Raw genomic sequence first — 18,909 nt, 5'->3', positions numbered from 1 at the left:
TTACAAATAGCTGAGAAAAGAAGAGAAGCAAAAAGCAAAGGAGAAAAGGAAAGATATATCCATTTGAATGCAGAGTTCCAAAGAGTAGCAAGGAGAGATAGGAAAGCCTTCCTCAGTGATCAATGCAAAGAAATAGATGAAAACAGCAGAATGGGAAAGGCTAGAGATCTCTTCAAGAAAATTAGAGATACCAAGGGAATATTTCATCCAAAGATGGGTACAATAAAGGACAGAAATGGTATGGACCTAACAGAAGCAGAAAATACCAAGAAGAGGTGGCAAGAATACAGAGAAGAAGTATACAAAATAGATCATCATGACCCAGATAACCATGATGGTGTGATCACTTACCTAGAGCCAGACATCCTGGAATGCAAAGTCAAGTGGGCCTTAGGAAGCATCACTATGAACAAAGCTAATAGATGTGATGGAATTCCAGTGGAGCTATTTCCAATCCTAAAAGATGATGCTGTGAGAATGTTGCACTCAATATGCCAGCAAATTTGGAAAACTCAGCAGTGGTCACAGGACTGGAAAAGGTCAATTTTCATTCCAATTCCAAAGAAGGGCAATGCCAAAGAATGTTCAAACTACCGCACAGTTGCACTCATCTCACATGCTAGGAAAGTAATGCTCAAAATTCTCCAGGCCAAGTTTCAACAGTACATGAACCAAGAACTTCCAGATGTTCAAGTTGGATTTAGAAAAGGCAGAGGAACCAGAGATCAAATCACCAACATCCACTGGATCATTGAAAAAGCAAGAGAATTCCAGAAAAACATCTACTTCTGCTTTATTGATTATACCAAAGCCTTTGACAGTGTGGATTCTTCAAAAGATGGGAATACCAGACCACCTTACCTGCCTCCTGAGAAATCTGTATGCAGGTCAAGAAGCAACAGTTAGAACTGGACATGGAACAACAGACTGGTTCCAAATTGGGAAAGGAGTACATCAAGGCTGTATATTGCCACCTTGCTTATTTACCTTATATGCAGAGTACTTCTTGCGAAATGCTGGGCTGGATGAAGCACAAGCTGTAATCAAGATTGCTGGGAGAAATATCAATAACCTCAGATATGCAGATGACACCACCCTTATGGCAGAAAGTGAAGAGGAACTAAAGAGCCTTTTGGTGAATGTGTAAGAGGAGAGTGAAAAAGTTGGCTTAAAATTTAACATTCAAAAAACTAAGATCAAGGCATCCAGTCTCATCACTCCATGGCAAAATAGATGGGGAAACAATGGAAACAGTGATAGACTTTATTTTCTTGGGTTCCAAAATCACTGCAGATGGTGACTGCAGCCATAAAGTTAAAAGATGCTTAGTCCTTGGAAGAAAAGCTCTGACAAACCTAGACAGCATATTAAAAGTAGAGACATTACTTTGCTGACAAAGGTCCATCTAGTGAAAGCTATGGTTTTTCCAGTAGTCACATATGGATGTGAGTGAGTGAGTGAAGTCACTCAGTCATGTCCACTCTTTTCGACCCCACAGACTATAGCCTACCAGGCTCCTCTGTCCATGGGATTTTCCAGGCAAGAGTACTGGAGTGGGTTGCCATTTCCTTTTCCAGTGGATGTGAGAGTTGGACTATAAAGAAAGCTGAGCACCAAAGAATTGATGGTTTTGAACTATGATGTTGGAAAAGACTCTTGAGGGTCCCTTGGACTGCAAGGAGATCCAACCAGTCAATCCTAAAGGAAATCAGTCCTGAATATTCATTGGAAGGACTGATGCTGAAGATGAAGCTCCAATACTTTGGCCACCTGATGGAAAGAACTGAGTCATTGGAAAAGACCCTGATGCTGGGAAAGATTGAAGGTGGGAGGATAAGGGGACGACAGAGGATGAGATGGTTGGATGGCATCACTGACTCAATGGACATGAGTTTGAGTAAGCTCCAGGAGTTAGCGATGGACAGGGAAGCCTGGCGTGCTGCAGTCCATGGGATCGCAAAGAGTTGGACACAACTGAGTGACTGAACTGAACTGACTGAAACTGACTGACCAGACCCACTCCTACAACATTAGTCAGAAGGTTCTTCTTAAGAAGAAACATGTCTTTGAGCAAGATACATTGTTATACTAAGACAAAGCAATGTAGAAAAAAACGTTTGTCCTTTTCTCCTCCTTGAGAACTCCAGACCTGTATCTCCACCCCAAGAGCCTCAGGCCCCTTGCTTCTCCTCAGGGACCCCGGACTTCTTATCAAACTGCCTAGGAATTGATTCTCCCAGCATCACGGATACAATTGTTAGAATTGTTTGCCGTATATATTTAAATACTATGAATCATCTCCAGTTTATGGAACAGTTGAAAGAAATAGAATATGATGATTTTAATGACCTTGTGTTCTTTGTCAATGCTCTTTATTTGAGTCATGGAAGACTTTCACAGAAACTTGCTTCATCTTTAACTTTGAATCAAAATTTTCTTTAAACAAAGATAATGCCTGCCAAATATTCATTATCAAAGACAGAAAATGGCAGTGTGACTTATGCTTTCTCATCAAAATCATACTGCACACACATCAGCAAAATTTGAAACTCCAAGGTAAGAAAGGCTTAACTTATTACTTAGCTAGACAGTTATGAGGATTCATGTTGAAACCGAAACTTTTATAATACAAATCAATGATAATTATTTTATACCTTTTTCTAACATAAATCAATATGCAAATTAATTTCATTGTAATTGATGGGTGTTATGTAAATTGGCTATAAAGTCTAAAAACAAGTCAAGAATGCTTCATCATCAGCGATAAACTTTAAGTTGTCTTTCAAATTATGCAATATGCTTCTGAATTGACCCAAGAGTTGGTGAATTTACTTAAGTTGGACAAATGTAGTTTTGAAACTGATACGTCTTTTCTTCACAAGTGGCCCTAGAACCCACCTGCCAATGCAGATAGACATAGGGGTGTGTGTTTGATCCCTGGATCAGGAAGAGAGGAAGATCCCTAGGAGGAGAGCATGGCCACCCCTCCTGTATTCTTGCCTGGAAAATCCCATGGACAGAGGAGCCTGGCGGGCTACAGTCCATGGGGTGGCACAGAGTCAAGAAATGACTGAAGCAACTTAACATTCATGCTTTTGCTCCAAAGTCAAATAAATTCTAGAAAAGATGAACAAGTGTTGTTAACATAGATGCAAATATTTTTTAGAAAGTTTTTTTGGTACTTTTTTGATTAGTGGAAAACTTTCAAGTATGCTTGGGCCATATTAGGTACGTGAAACTACTTATTCAACTGTGAATTTCACGAAATGTGTCACAGATCAATTGAATCAAGTGGAAACGCTTTTGTAGAATCGAGTTGTGCCATTAGTAAAAACGAAACACGGAATTTCCAAGACTTAGTATGAAAAGTATATATCTCATTAAAAATTGATTATATTCGTCACATGCTGAAATAATATTTTGATATATTGGGTTAAGTAAAATATATCACTACAGTTAATTTCACCTATATCTTGTTACTTTTTAATAATGTTAATACTAGAAAATTTAAAACTACACATGTGGCTCAGGTTATGTTTCTACTGGGTAGCTCTGCTCTGGAGTGCAATTGCCATGATAATATGACTAAGGTGACATGAACTTTGTCTTGTTCATTGTTGTATTCCCAGGCCCTGAAACCAGTGCCTGTCACATAGTAGGTGTTGATCTGATCTGAAATGAATCTAGCTGTATTTCAGTAATATCAGTAAAGGTTCAGTAGCAGGAAATAGAAACAACTCCAACTATTGTAAACAGAAAGGGATTTTAAATGGGGAATTAAGAAATTACAGACATTTTACCAAAGACATATAAATGGCCAACAGGTACCTGAAAAGGTGCTCAATATCACCAGTCATCAGGGAAATGCAAATCAGAACCACAGTGAGATATCATCTCACACTCGTTAGAGAGTCTATTATCAAAAACACAAGAAATAACAAGTGTTGCTAAGGATGTGGAGGGAAGGGAACTTCCCATACATTGTTGGTGAGAATGGGAATGTAAATAGGTACAGTCACTATGGGAAGCAATACAGAGATTCCTCAAAAAATTAAAAGTAGAACTGTCATATGTTCCAGCAATTCCACTTCCACTATCTGAAGAAAATGAAAGCATTAACTTAAAAAGATATCTGCAAAAAACAAACAGATATCTGCACCCTCGTATTCACTGCAGTGACATGGAAGCAACCTAGTATTGATGGATGAATGAATAAAGAAAAAGAAATATATATGTATACCACACAATGAGATAGTCTTCAGACATTGGGGGAAAAAAGAAAATCTTGCCATTTGCAACAGTATGGATGGACCTTGAGGGCCTCACACTAGATAAGTCAGATAAAGGACAATACTGTACAATTTCACTTATTGTGGAATATAATTTTTTTTTTAATTTTAAGATTAAAAAATAAAGCGGAGCTCTCCCCCTGGTGGCTCGGACAGTAAAGCGTCTGCCTACAATGCAGGAGACCTGGGTTCGATCCCTGGGTCAGGAAGGTCCCCTGGAGAAGGAAATGGCACCCCACTCCAGTACTCTTGCCTGGAAAATCCCATGGACAGAGCAGCCTGGTAGGCTACAGTCCATGAGGTCCCAAACAGTCAGATACAACTGAGAAATTTCACTTTCTTTCTTTCTTTCCTTCCTAGAAATGGAGAACAGATGGGTGGTTACCAGGGAAAGGGGTTGGGAGTTGAGCAAAATGGGTGAAGGGAGTCAAAGGTACAATCTGCCTATTACAGAATAAATAAGTCATGGAGTGTGATATACAGTGTGGTTGGTGACTATAGTTAGTATCAATAATACTGTGTTGCCATTTGAAGTTGCTAAGAGAGTGGATCTTAAAGTTCTCATTGCAAGAAGAAAACATTTGTAACAATGTGTGATAATGGATAATAACTCCACTTATAGTGGTGATTATTTCACAATATATACAAATACTGACTCATGATGTTGTACACCTGAAACTAGTACAAAGGTATATGTCAACTGTATCTCAATTAAAGGGCTTCCTCGGTGGCTCAGTTAGCAAAGAATCCACCTGCAAGGCAGGAGACTGCCTGCAATACAAGAGACCCAGTTCCGATCCGTGGGTCAGGAAGTTCCCCTGGAGAAGAAAATGGCAACCCACTCCAATATTCTTGCCTGGAGAAGTCCATGGACAGAGGAACCTGGTGGGCTATAGTCCATGGGCTTGCAAAGAGTCTAAAGAACCTATGGAAAGCATTAGATAAGCGGGAGCAGTGGAGTCTAGACCAGACCCTCAGCAATGGCCCTGGAATGACACTGCTCTGCCACCTCTGTCACCCTCAGGAAGTGAAAGTGAAGTTGCTCAGTCGTGCCTGGCTCTTAGCGACCCCATGGATTGTAGCCTACCAGACTCCTCCGTCCATGGGATTTTCCAGGCAAGAGTACTGGAGTGGGTTGCCATTGCCTTCTCCGGTCACCCTCAGGAAGGCCGGACCAAAGAAGGCACTCCTGAAGCTGTTATGTCTGGAACACACCTCTTCAAGCATAAAATGTTAGATTTAGAGCCACAGCACACCTGAAAGATCCAACCTAGTGAAAAACAGATGGCCCATGCTCTGCCTCTGGACTCCCAGGTAACGGGGGCCTGAACACTGGAACACACCACAGAAAAACCAGTAATGCTGTTCTATGCATGGCACCATTCAGATGCCTGCCAATTCTCATGCAAGTTCTACATTATGAAACCTAAATCACATCCAAAAGCCACTACAAAGAAGTCTCTCCCATCACCTCACTCTCCTAACCAGGTAAACTCCTTCAAATTAAACATCCCTTCCTGCAAGAAGCCTTCCCTGACTTCCCCAAGACTATGCTGAATTGGTGTCCATGTACTCTGTAGGTATTCTTGGCTGACTTTATTAAATGTATTTATTCTTAAGTGTTTGTCTTTCTCTCTTGATAGGCCATTAGCTCTATGATGGAGCTATGTCAGCTTATTCACTATCATCTTCTCCCCACCTAGTGGTAGATGCTAAATTTACATACGTTGAATGAATGAATGAACAATGTGACAGGGCTGGGATTTGAGCCATCTTTCCCCACACTCCAAGCCCTCTCGTAACACAGCCACGTCCCCACACAGATGTCCAGCACCTGCCAGAGGAAGACGGTGGCTGGCATATCCATCACCAGGATGCAAACTTGCCCACTCAAGGAGGATGGCCTGAGGCTCTTACTAAGAAACAGCGAGGAACTATCGTTCATGCAGTGACTTTCAAGAAAATGCCACGGTCTCTGGGATGCTGGGACCTGAGCCCAGGACGCAGAATAGCCAAGGGGAAATTGGGCCAAGGGTTATGGGGACATTCACAAAACACACCTAGCCACACTCCTGTCATCAAGGAAGACTGTGGACACCGAAGTGAGGGACCCAGGAGAGCATCTGGGTCGTGCAAACATCGAGACTTAACACAAAGGCATTTGCAGTTTATGAAACCCCTTCACACACATTGGCCAGGTCACTGTTACTCCCTCCCCCATTTTACAGATGAGGAAACCGAAGCATAGCAAGACGAGCAACTTTTCCAAGTGAAAGTGAAAGTGAAGTCGCTCAGTCGTGTCCGACTCTTCAAGACCCCATGGACTGTAACCTACCAGGCTCCTCTGTCCATGGGATTTTCCAGGCAAGAGTACTGGAGTGGGGTGCCATTGCCTTTTCCAAGGGCAAGTATCAAATTTTGGTCTTGTACCCAAGCTGCATAGTGCTATGGTTACAACACACAATGTAGAGCTAAGTTTAAAGTTATTTTCTGACAAACACCAGCCAAGTTTCTTAGGCACGTCACTCTCTGAGTCTCCATTTTCTCTTATGTAAAGTGAAGGTCAGAGCATCTAACTCACAGGGTTCTTGTGAGAATCAAGTGAAACACTTATGCAAAGAACTTAGCTCAGCACCTGTGCAGAGTAACACACACACACACACAGAAGTCGCTCAGTCATGTCCGACTCTTTGTGACCCCATGGACTGTAGCCCAGCAGGCTCCTCCGTCCATGGGATTTTCCAGGCATGAATACTGGAGTGGGTTGCTGTTTCCTTCTCCAGGGGATCTTCCTGACCCAGGGATCGAACCCAGGTCTCCCGCATTGTAGGCAGAAGCTTTACCGTTTGAGCTACCAGGGAAGCCCTGTGCAGAGTAAAGGATTCAGTAATTAGTCTCTGATTATTATTACTATTCCAAGTTTGAGTTTATTATCTGAGATTGATTTTTAATTGTATACATATTATTATAACAATAATAATTTGTTCTGAAATACTTCAGCAAAGCCAGTGTGATATGAATAAGGGAGGGGCATTTGGTCACCTTGATTAGGTATGCACACTCCAGGCCTGGTGAGCTATTAGTAAGCCCCTAAAAGCCACCCCAGAGGATAGGACTATCAGCACTTCCTCTTCTTTTCTGTCTGTTCAGTCATGACACCACATTGGTAAAGAATCTGCCTGCAGTGCAGGAGACCCAGGGTCAATTCCTAGGTTAGGAAAATCTCCTGGAGAAGGAAATGGCAACCCCCTCCAGTATTCTTGCCTGGAGAATCCCTTGGACAGAGGAGCCTGACAGGCTACAGTCCATGGGGTTGCAAGAGTCGGACATGACTGAACAACTAACACTACTACTATTCCACATAATGAAAAGAGTTATGTTAGAAAAGAGTTTCTATTAGGGCTACTTAGTAATTTGCTAATAATCAGCATAAATAGAGCCCACATATCAAATGGGTTCTATCAGTAAGGTAAGTGATAATATAGAGAGTGATATTCAATATAAAATATTTTAAATGCTTCCTGCCCTTACTTGATCCTTTACCCTTAACCTTCAAGGGTGGCACCAGAAGCTTGACCCTTGAAATCAAGAACTCTGGGCCCACCCCTGGCAAGAGTGCTATGGTCTCTTCAAGAGAGCTCTTCTGAAGGCGTTTTGGGAGCACCAGAAGGGACTGAGGGCTGGGGTTCCCAGAGCTTGTAGAACGGCTCTTAGGCTATTCTGTAGGCCTCCACTGAGCCCATAGGTTAAGAAATATCAAACCTTGAATTAATTTTGGTCTGATACTTCCTTACTCCTTTTTAGTATCAACCCCCCACTTACCACTAACTCCTAAGGATTCCAGGATTAACCAAAAAGAGCCTAATATCTGTGAATGACCAAATTAGCTTAGGCCAACTTGCAACAAAGGTTCTACTGAGTTTCTCAAAGGACTGTCACAAAGGCCAAATAACTAAACACTTTACTCCAATCTCACTGGCTCATTCCTGCTTCTTCAGCACTGACGTGTCCCTCTCAGCCCTACTCTATGTCCTTTCCATCAGATGTCCCCTTGGCCCAAACACTTTCTGATTTTGGGAAGCACGCTTACCTTGGTGGCAGAAACTTCTGCTCTAAAACCAGGGTGGCTCTTCCTCAACAAAGGCCCACCCAGGAGCCACTCTGCAGGGAAATAATGAGAGGTGACCCCATTTGTCAGGGAGAATAAGGAGAGGACAAGAAGGAATCCTACGTCAGTCTCACTCCAAGCCTACAAGTAGCTCAAGAGTTGTGAAACTCAACCATTATGAACAGGGAAGATGTAATCTCTTCTGATGAGTCTGATGAGGATTTGGTAAACTTCGGGAGTCCCTGTGTGTCCAGAGAATTTAGATGCTGCCTGAATAGGAAAAATTCCAAAGGCAAAGAGAAATAAGCCAGTAAATGAAAGGAACCAGCTCTTCTTCTTTTTCCCTCCGTTATATAAACCACCAGCTCAGGAGGCAAGGCCATGGGCATGTGAACCTGAGAGTCAGCCAGACCTGAGGCCAGATGGCACTGTGCCACTTGCTGGCTGCGTGAACATGGGCACCCTCTCAATCTCTCTGAGCCTCAGTTTCCTCATCTGTAAAATGTGAGTAATATTAGTGAATAAACTCTCAGTGTTTATTGTAAGAACTAAGTGCTGCAAATCACTTGGCACAGGGCCTGGCACATAAGAAGTGCTCCATAAATGTTATGCCTTGACTCTGTAAATATTTTAGTAAGTAGCTCCCATAGCACTGGTGATTATGTAATATGTGATTTACTTTACTAGAAGCAAAATGGCTCTTCCTGAATTACAAACCCTGGAATCCATCTCTCCAGCTTTACTGGAATATTACCATGCCTATGGTGATTTCCGGACCTTGCTTATTCATAAAGAGACTTTCTCAGTAGATGATGTGTTAGAAGCCTAGAGGTGAGGTACGGAGGGGGTGGAAAAGGGTATGATTATCTTAAACAATTCAAAGCGCGGATCTGCAGTTTAAGGGTTACATTTAATGCACGGGTTCCCAAAGAGAGGAATTAAATCCAATAGGAGAGAATTGCAGAGAACAAATTTCTGGGGCATTTGGCCTTGTTTTGTTTTCATGATCCAGCCAGAGTTTCTCCTGTGTATCAGGCACTGTTCTGGGTACCAGGAACACTAGTGGTGAACATATTACCTGATGGAGCCTGTATCCTAATAGGAGCTGAATGATGATCAAATAAGTAAATAAACAAGATAAATTAAGATACTGATAAGTACTGTAAACAGCATAAAATTGAGTGCTAAGATGTAGGATTATTGGAGATAGACTTTTTTATTGAGGTATAACTGACATTAACATTATATTAGTTTCAGGTGTACAACTTAATGATTTGATATTTCTATATATTGCAAAATGATCACCACAATAAGTCTGGTTAACATCTGTCATCACACATAGTTACAAGAAAAAATTTATGATGAGAAATTTTAAGATGCACTCTCTTAGCAACCTTCAAATATGCAATATAGCACTTCTATAGTCTCCATGCTGTACATTACACCTCTGTGACTTATTTACTTTATAACTGGAAGTTTGTACTGTGTGAGTCCTTCATCTATTTCACCTACTCTCCACCCCTCACCTCAAGAACCACAATTCTAGTCTCTGTATCCATGAGCTTGGCTTTTTGCTCAGCTTGATTTTGTTTCTTAGATTCTACATATAAGTGAGATTATACACTATTTGTCTTTATCTGTCTGACTTATTTCACTTAGCAAAATGTCTTCAAGGTCCATTCATGTTGCTGCAGATGGCTGACTTCCTTCTTTTTTATGGCAGAAAATATTTATATATATATATATATATATATATATATATATATATATATATATGCTGCTAGGTCGCTTCAGTCGTGTCCAACTCTGTGCAACCCCATAGACGGCAGCCCACCAGGCTCCCCCCTCCCTGGATTCTCCAGGCAAGAACACTGGAGTGGGTTGCCATTTCATTCTCCAACGCATGAAACTGAAAAGTGAAAGTGAAGTCGCTCAGTCGTGTCCGACTCTTAGCGACCCCATGGACTGCAGCCCACCAGGCTTCTCCGTCCATGGGATCTTTCAGGCAAAAGTACTGGAGTGGGGTGCCATTGCCTTCTCCATATATATATATATATATATATATATATATATATATATATAGGTATATAAGTATATATTTACATACTCCAGGGTTTGCATGATGGTTAATAGACACATCAGACTTTCTATTTATTTCTATTTTGATCTTAAATAAATTTCTATTGCACAGTTGTCACAACACTAGATAATGCAACTGAGTTCTTCCACACCAAGCAATACTTTAGGAGCTTACCTATATCACTGTATTTAACCTCTACAACAAGCCTGTGAGATAGGTATTATTATTCATGTTTTATAAAAACAGACAGGACAAGCGAACCCTCCAGTGTCACACAGCTGACAAGTGGCAGAACTTGGATGTGAACCCCGCAGTCTGGATACAGAGTTTACATTTATAACTACTACATGACTCTGTCTCATATTTAAATACAATTTACAAATTTTAAACAAACATATATGGGGGTCACATGCTCAAGTTTTTGTTTTTAGCTGAAAACGCTGCTCAGTTAAAAAAAAAATCTTTGGGACTTCCCTGGTGGTCCAGTGGTTAACACTCCACGCTCCCAGTGCAGGGGGCCTGGGTTCGATCCGTCAGGTAACTAGATCCTGTGTGCTGCAGCTAAGACCTGGTGCAGCCAAAATAAATTAAAAAAAATTTTTTTTTAACTTTGGAAAAAATGTTGATAAATTCAGATAAAATACTCAGCTATTTCCATGGGAGCTTCTGGGTAGCAGGGGTAGTTGTCAGGCTCGTTAAAGTCTTAGGTACAGCATGCGCTCCAAAGCTACTAGAACTGTGCTTCCAAATACAATCATTTGTACACCACCTTCACAAGTTGCGCCATGTCTTTCAGCACTTTTGTCTAATTCATATTTTTCTCTTCTTTCTTTTTAAAAACCAAATTAATGAATTTTCTGAATAAATAGTGTCACCACTACAAATGGAAAATTAGCATCTCTTGTAGAGATGCCACCATCTCATTATAAAATGTTGTAGAAGTTCTACTTGAAACATCTTGTTTTTTAGGAAAATAATAACAGCTGATGTTTTATAGTGCCAGGTATTTTATATTGCTAGGTTCTATTTCAAGTATTGAAAATATATTGAGTTTTCAATAACCCTGTGTGTGCTCAGTGACTCAGTCGTGTCCGACTCTTTGTGACCGCATGGACTGTAGCCTCAGGCTCCTCTGTCCATGGGATTCTCCCGGCAAGAACCCTGGAGTGGGTTGCCATGTCCTCCTCCAGGGGATCTTCCCTTCCCAGAGATTGAACCTGGGTCTCCTGCATTGCAGGCAGATTCTTTACCACTGAGCCACCAGCTATGGACTATAATAGCCCTACTGGGCTATTAATATCATCCCCATTTTACAAATGAAGGACAAACATTTTCAGTAACCTGTGTAAGCTGACACAACTGCTGAGGCAGAGACAGGACTTGAACCCAGGCAGCTCCAAAGCAGGATGTTTGGTTGCGCATTACATATGCAGTGATGTTGCCTATCGCACTTACTACATCAAAGGAGAGGAGAGGAAGGAAGCACCCTCCTACCCTCAACCTGGTTAGTGACCTACTGCTGGGCCTCCGTGGGCTGCCCAGCTCCCTATGTCCAAGTCACAGAAGTCGCTGCCCTTTCCTCCTCCAGTGGTGGGTCAAAAGTGGGAGTGCTCACCCCTCTAACTCCGGGATGCAACAGAAACTTGCAATAAGAACGTTGCCCTGGATTGGTTGGGAACCTCCCAAGATGGCGGCCTCCAGCAGGAGAGGACCCAGGTGGTAAAAGGCTGTGGTAGGAACATCTAGGTGATGGAAACTGAGGCTGGCTGGGGAGCAGCAAGTTGCAGGAGAAGCATTCCCAGATACCCCAAGTTGATGTCAAGTAGACCTAGCGTGGGAGTCCTGGACAAGCCACAGAAATACCCATGAAAGAAAGGCAGCTTCAAAAATCTCCCAGGTGTGGAGAGACAGGATGAGATTATTCCCAGTCCAGCCTACTAAGAAGTCTCCACAGGAGGAAAATTCCACAGACGTTTTTAAAGAGACTTTTATGACTATATCTAAAAAATCCTGCTTGTTTCATTTTCAAGAATCCTTTCTCAGTTACATCCTTTGGGGTGGGGGGAAGGAGCCGGAAAATCCACCCATGTAACCAGGTTCATGGACTTTGGAATATTTCCCAATAAACTGAAGTGTGACTTCCATTCTTAAGTCCCTCTTTGTTATGACATTCCCAACAAAGAGCATGAAACTGTGATAGAAGGACCAAGTGGGGGCCCTGGGGAGAATCTCTATATTAGATATGTATTTGTTGTTGTTTAGTCACTCAGTCATGTCTGATTCTTTGCAACCCCATGGACTATAGCCAGGATTCCCTGTCCTTCACCATCTCCCAGAGTTTGCTCAAGCTCATGTCCATTGAGTTGGTGATGCCATCCAACCATCTCATCCTCTGTCATCCCCTTCTCCTCCTGACTTCAATCTTTCTCAGCATCAGGGTCTTTTCTAATGAGTTTATTCTTTGCATCAGGTGGCCAAAGTATTGGAGCTTCATCTGCAGCATCAGTCCTTCCAATGAATATTCAGGACTGATTTTCCTTAGGATGAATTGGTTGGATCTCCTTGTAGTCCAAGGGACTCTCAAGAGTCTTCTCCAACACCACAGTTCAAAAGCATCAATTCTTCGGCACTCAGCCTTCTTCACAGTCCAACTCTCACATCCATACATGACCACTGGAAAAACCATAGCCTTGACTAGACAGACCTTTGTTGGCAAAGTAATGTCTCTGCTTTTAATATGGTTGGAGAAGGCAATGGCACCCCACTCCAGTACTCTTGCCTGGAAAATCCCATGGACGGAGGTCTGGTGGGCTGCAGTCCATGGGGTCGCTAAGAGTCAGACTCAACTGGGCAAATTCCCTTTCACTTTTCACTTTCCTGCATTGGAGAAGGAAATGGCAACCCACTCCAGTGTTCTTGCCTGGAGAATCCCAGGGACGGGGGAGCCTGGTGGGCTGCCGTCTATGGGGTAGCACAAAGTCGGAGACAACTGAAGCGACTTAGCAGCAGCAGCTATGTTGGTCATAGCTTTTCTTCCAAGGAGTAAGCATCTTTTAATCTCATGGCTGCAATCACAATCTTCAGTGATTTTGGAGCCCCCCAAAATGAAGTCTGTCACTGTTTCCACTGTTTCCCCATCTATTCGCCATGAAGTGATGGGACCAGATGCCATGATCTTACTTTTCTGAATGTTGAGCTTTAAGCCAACTTTTTCACTCTCCTGTTTCACTTTCTTCAAGGGACTCTTTAGTTCCTCTTTACTTTCTGCCATAAGGGTGGTATCATCTGCATATCTGAGATTATTGATATTTCTCCCAGCAATCTTGATTTCAGCTTGTGCTTCATCCAGCCCAGCGTTTCTCATGATGTACTCTGCATATAAGTTAAACAAAAGTGTTAAATGTACTGAAATCTGTCAGTCTTTTTCTTTTTGGTCTTGGGGTTTTGTCTTACTTTAAATCATGCTTCCAAAATCCATATTAGAAAATTATTCTCCTACATATTTTTCAAACTCTTTTATATCGTGTGTGTGTGGGGGGTGTGTGTTTACGTGTGTGTATTTGCTTTGGTGTATGTTTTAAAATGTGGCTTCCCTGATGGCTCAATGGTAAAGAATCTGCCTGCCAATGCAGGAGACATGAGTTAGATCCCTGGGATGGGAAGATCCCTTGGAGAAGGAAATAACAACCCACTCCAGTATTGTTGCCCCTGGGAAATCCTATGGACAGAGGAGCCTGGCAGGCTACAGTCCATGGCGCCTCAAAAGAGTTGGACACAACTTAGTGTCTAAACAACAACAACACAATGTTTTAAAATAGCGATCTGACTTTATTTTTCCTATATAGATTGTTAGTTGTCCCAACATCATTAGCCAAGTAGGCCAGCCATTTACCACTGACTTAAATTACACTTTCGTTTGTGTGTGACCATACATGCCTAGATGTATTTCCAGATTCTCTGTTCAGGTCCAATTGATTGATTTGATCCCTCCTATAACAACACTACAGTGTAATTACAATAACCTTGGAGAAGGGTTTGATATATCTAGGGCAAGGTTTCTACTTTCTCATTACATTTGTTTTGCAATAATTTACTAGAATCCTTCTGTACGTTTTCTTCTAGATGAATCTTTTAATCCATTTATTGGGTTCCATGAAAAATTGGAATGAATTTATATATTATTTATGAGTGCTGATTTATTCACACTATTGAATATCCCAATCCTGGAGCATAAGATATCTCTCTATTTTTCCAAATATCCTTTTGTGTACTTGTGTTAATGCGTATCTTTAGCTTTATTCCTAGGTTTTTTATTTTGGTTTGGTTTGGGCACTTTTGTGAATGGGATTTATTTTTTCATGGTATTTTGTAATTGATTATTGGTGGTACATAGAAGAATCCACAACATTTTTAACTCTGGTGTTTTATCCAGCAATCTTACTAAACTTTCATTAGTTTTAATAGGTTTTTAAAATTATCGTATCATTTGCAAATAATAAACTTTTGTCTCATTGCTTAAAATATTTTTTCTGGTTTTATTATAAGGGCAAGAAACTATCTTCCACTGGTCAGAGTTTTAAATGTTGAATACACACAGTAGTAGCAGGTATTCCTGTCTTATTCCTGACTTTAACAGGAATGCTTATAGTTTTTCATCGTTAATGTGATATTTGGTATAAGCTTATACCCTGGTGGCTCAGAAGGTAAAGCGTCTTCTGCCTGCAATGCAGGAGACCTGGGTTCCATCCCTGGGTTGGGAAGATCCCCCAGAAAAGGAAATAGCAACCCACTCCAGTAGTCTCGCCTGGAAAATTAAATGGATGGAGGAGCCTGGTATGCTACAGCCCATGGGGTCGCAAAGAGTCAGACACAATTAAGCGACTTCACTTTTCACTTTATGGAAGATATCCTTTACCAAGTTAAGGTAGATTCTTTTGCTTCCAGATTTGCTAAAATTTTTAATCAGGTAGGGATCTTAAACTTAATCCTTTTTTTGAATTCTTTTTTTTCTTGGCTGCACTGGATCTTTGTTGCTGTGAATGGTCTTTCTCTAGTTGCAGTGACCAGGGGTTACTCTCTACTTGCGGTTCACAACCAGACACAATTTTTGTGTCTGTCTTTGTAAGGATATTGGTCTGTAGTTTCCTTTCCTTGCGATGTCTTTGGTTTTGGTATCAAGGTAATAATACTGGCCTTAGAGTGAGTTGAGAAGTATTCCCTCCTCTTCTGTTTTTTGGAAGAACTTGTGAAGAATTGGTATTAATTATTCTTTATACTTTGATAGAATTTACTAGTGAAGTTACTAGTGAGCTTTTGTTTGAGGCAGTTTTTAAATTACTAATTCAAGCTCTATTCAGATTTTCTACTCTTGAGGCAGTTTCAGTAGCTTGTGTTTTTCTAGGAATTTCTTCATTTATCTACACTATATACTATGTTGACATAAAATTGCCACTCGTTTCATCTTGATTTTCAGTTTTAAGGACTGAGTTTTTCAAAATGTTTTCTCAGTTTTCAAATTCATTGTTAATGTTTTAAAGCCCTTTTCATTGAAAAGATTTATATCCTTTATATTTGGAATCATTCTGCTACCCTATTTTATTGTTTCTTCTCTTTTTTAAATTAATTTTATTAAAGTATAGTTAATATTGTGTTAGTTTATACTCTACAGCAAGTTTCTTTTCTATTTCTGTTGCTTCTTTTATATTTTATTTCTGACTACACCCCCTTAAATTTTTAACGTTCAATATTCCATAAAGTTCTAAAAATAATAATCATCTCCATTATCACTTTAAGCAGAATAGTAAAATTCACAGTTTTACATCCTCCCATTATGCCAACATTGCGATCACCTCCCATTAGATCTAGATTATTAATTCTTTTGTTTTTTACATTATAGATTACATTTAGATTTAACACTAATTCTACACATTTCTCATAATCCTCATCTTCCTGATTTTTGTATTTTTCACTTTACTGGACTATATCCTCAAAGAGTCTTTTCAAAGAGAATTTTTTATGCCTTTTACATGCCTTTACACGTCTTACACTGGGCTTCTCTGGTAGCTCAGATGGTAAAGAATCCGCCTGCAATGCAGGAGACCTGGGTTCAATCCCTGAGTTTGGAAGATCCCCTGGAGAAGGGAATGGCGACCCACTCCAGTATTCTGTCCTGGAGAATTCCATGGACAGAGGAACCTGGCAGGCTGTAGTCCATGGGGTTGCAAAGAGTTGGACACAACTGAGCGGCTTTCACTTTCACATGACTCAAAATATCTACTTGTCTTTCTCATTGAAAGCTTGTTTACCTGAGTATAGAATTCTAGGCTCAAAATATTTTTTCCTCAGAACTTTAAAAATAAATCACCGTTGTCCTCTAGCCGTTGGGGTCATCATTAAGAAGACTGATGTCAACTGGATTCCTGCTTACTTACAGGCAGGTTGCATTTTACTCTAAAGTTTTAAGAATTTTCTGTTACTCTTTGGAATTTTGAAATTTTGCCAGGGTATTAACCTATTTGTGCCTATATATTTTCCCCTTACTACAAGACCAGATATTTTTACATGACATGAAATTTTAAAAGAAAACTAAAAGTTCTCCATCCTTCCTCCATGTTACCCTATGTTCCTTCTGCTTTAAGATGTAAATTCCTCCTAAAGGAAGGCAGTCTGTCCTTTATGGAATCAAAAAGAAAATTAATCTATGTTCCAGCCACCTGCTTGCTACCAGCACCTAACAGGGTACCTGGCACTTAACAGACATAAATAAATGTTTGAAAAAGTAATCTGAGTTATGTTGCTGCAGACTGAATACCCTGCAGCATCTCTTGCTGTTTAAAAAAACACCAAAAATGCTAGATTTAAAAAAATTTTAATAGATTTTAAAATTCATGACTGAGGTGGAAAGAAAGTAAGGGAGAAACCCAAAAGCTAAAGATGAGATGGGAATGTTTCTTGCTCAGTCGTGTCCAACTCTTTGCTATCCCATTGATTGTAACTCGCCAGGCTGCTCTGTCCATGGAATTCCCAGGCAAGAATCCTGGAGTCGGTAGCCATTCCCTTCTCCAGGGGATCTTCCAGACCCAGGAATTGAGATGGGAACCAGATTACAAAAGTCAGCAATTGTTGGAAACAGAGACATCTCCTGCTCCTCTGTGACCTAGAGTAAGAGTTTTATCTGGGGTCATGAGAAAGAGGAGGCAGGATGTGGGGACTTGGCAAGGTGAAGGTCAGATTGGAGACCACTGCACAAAGCTCAGTTCCCCAACATCTACATTCTCAGTAAAAAGGTAGTCTATTTATCACTCTGTGTGTATATCTTCTGGTAAGCAATAGATGAGGAAAAAAATGGAAACAGTGTCAGATTTATTTTCTTGGACTCCAAAATCACTGTGGATCGTGATTGCAGCCTTAAAATTAAAAGACACTTGCTCCTTGGAAGAAGAACTATGACAAACCTAGACAGCATATTAAAAAGCAGAGACATCACTTTGCCAACAAAGTCCATCTAGTCAAAGCTATGGTTTTTCCAGTAGTCATGTACAAATGTGAGAGATGGACCATAAAGAAGCCTGAGCACTGAAGAATTGATGATTTTGAATTTGTGGTGCTGGAGAAGACTCTTGAGAGTCCCTTGGACAGCAAAGAGATCAAACCAATCAATCCTGAAGGAAATCGATCCTGAATATTCATTGGAAGGACTAATGCTGAAACTGAAGCTGCAATACTTTGGCCACTTGATGCAAAGAGCTAACTCACTGGAGAAGACCCTGATGCTGGGAAAGATTGAATGCAAGAGGAGAAGGGGGCAACAGAGGATGAGATAGCTACTGACTCAATGGACATGAGTTTGAGGAAACTCAGGGAGATAGTGAAGGACAGGAACGCCTGGCATGCAGTTCATGGGGTTGCAAAGAGCTGGATACAGCTCTTTAGTTGTGACTTAGTCACTGAACAACAAGGCAAGAGAGGTAACACACTGATCTGTCACAAGCTTGACTTGTGGATAGAGAAGTTCTCTGAGAATGGATAGTCACAATCAGACTTTATCCATGCTTCTTGCAGAACAATTTATACTACTTCTGTAGTATTAAAAAAGTTACCTTGCAAAGAAAAGTCAGTTTTTTTCAGAAAGAACCCAGACTTCACAGAGTTCCAACAAAGTTCCATCAAATATCAAAAATCACAAAATAAAATTTTTTAAAAATCACAAAATGCACCAAGAAACAAGGTGTCAAGAAGAGCAACAACACAGTTGAAGAGGAATTGAGTTAGAACATAAATTTGAGGACAGAATACAGACATAAAAATGGACAATACCAGCCTGGAGGACTGGCTGATAAAGTTGAAAACATACTGAATTGGAGTTCCACAAGAATAGAATTAGAGAGAAGAAGGAGATACAATGTTAGAAGAGATGACACCTGAGATTTTTC

This window comes from Bos indicus, chromosome 6 (assembly GCF_029378745.1).
Source record: "Bos indicus isolate NIAB-ARS_2022 breed Sahiwal x Tharparkar chromosome 6, NIAB-ARS_B.indTharparkar_mat_pri_1.0, whole genome shotgun sequence".
In the NCBI taxonomy this organism is placed as follows: domain Eukaryota; kingdom Metazoa; phylum Chordata; class Mammalia; order Artiodactyla; family Bovidae; genus Bos; species Bos indicus.
The sequence above is the reverse complement of the archived record's forward strand: the minus strand, read 5'-3'. Positions refer to the sequence as shown.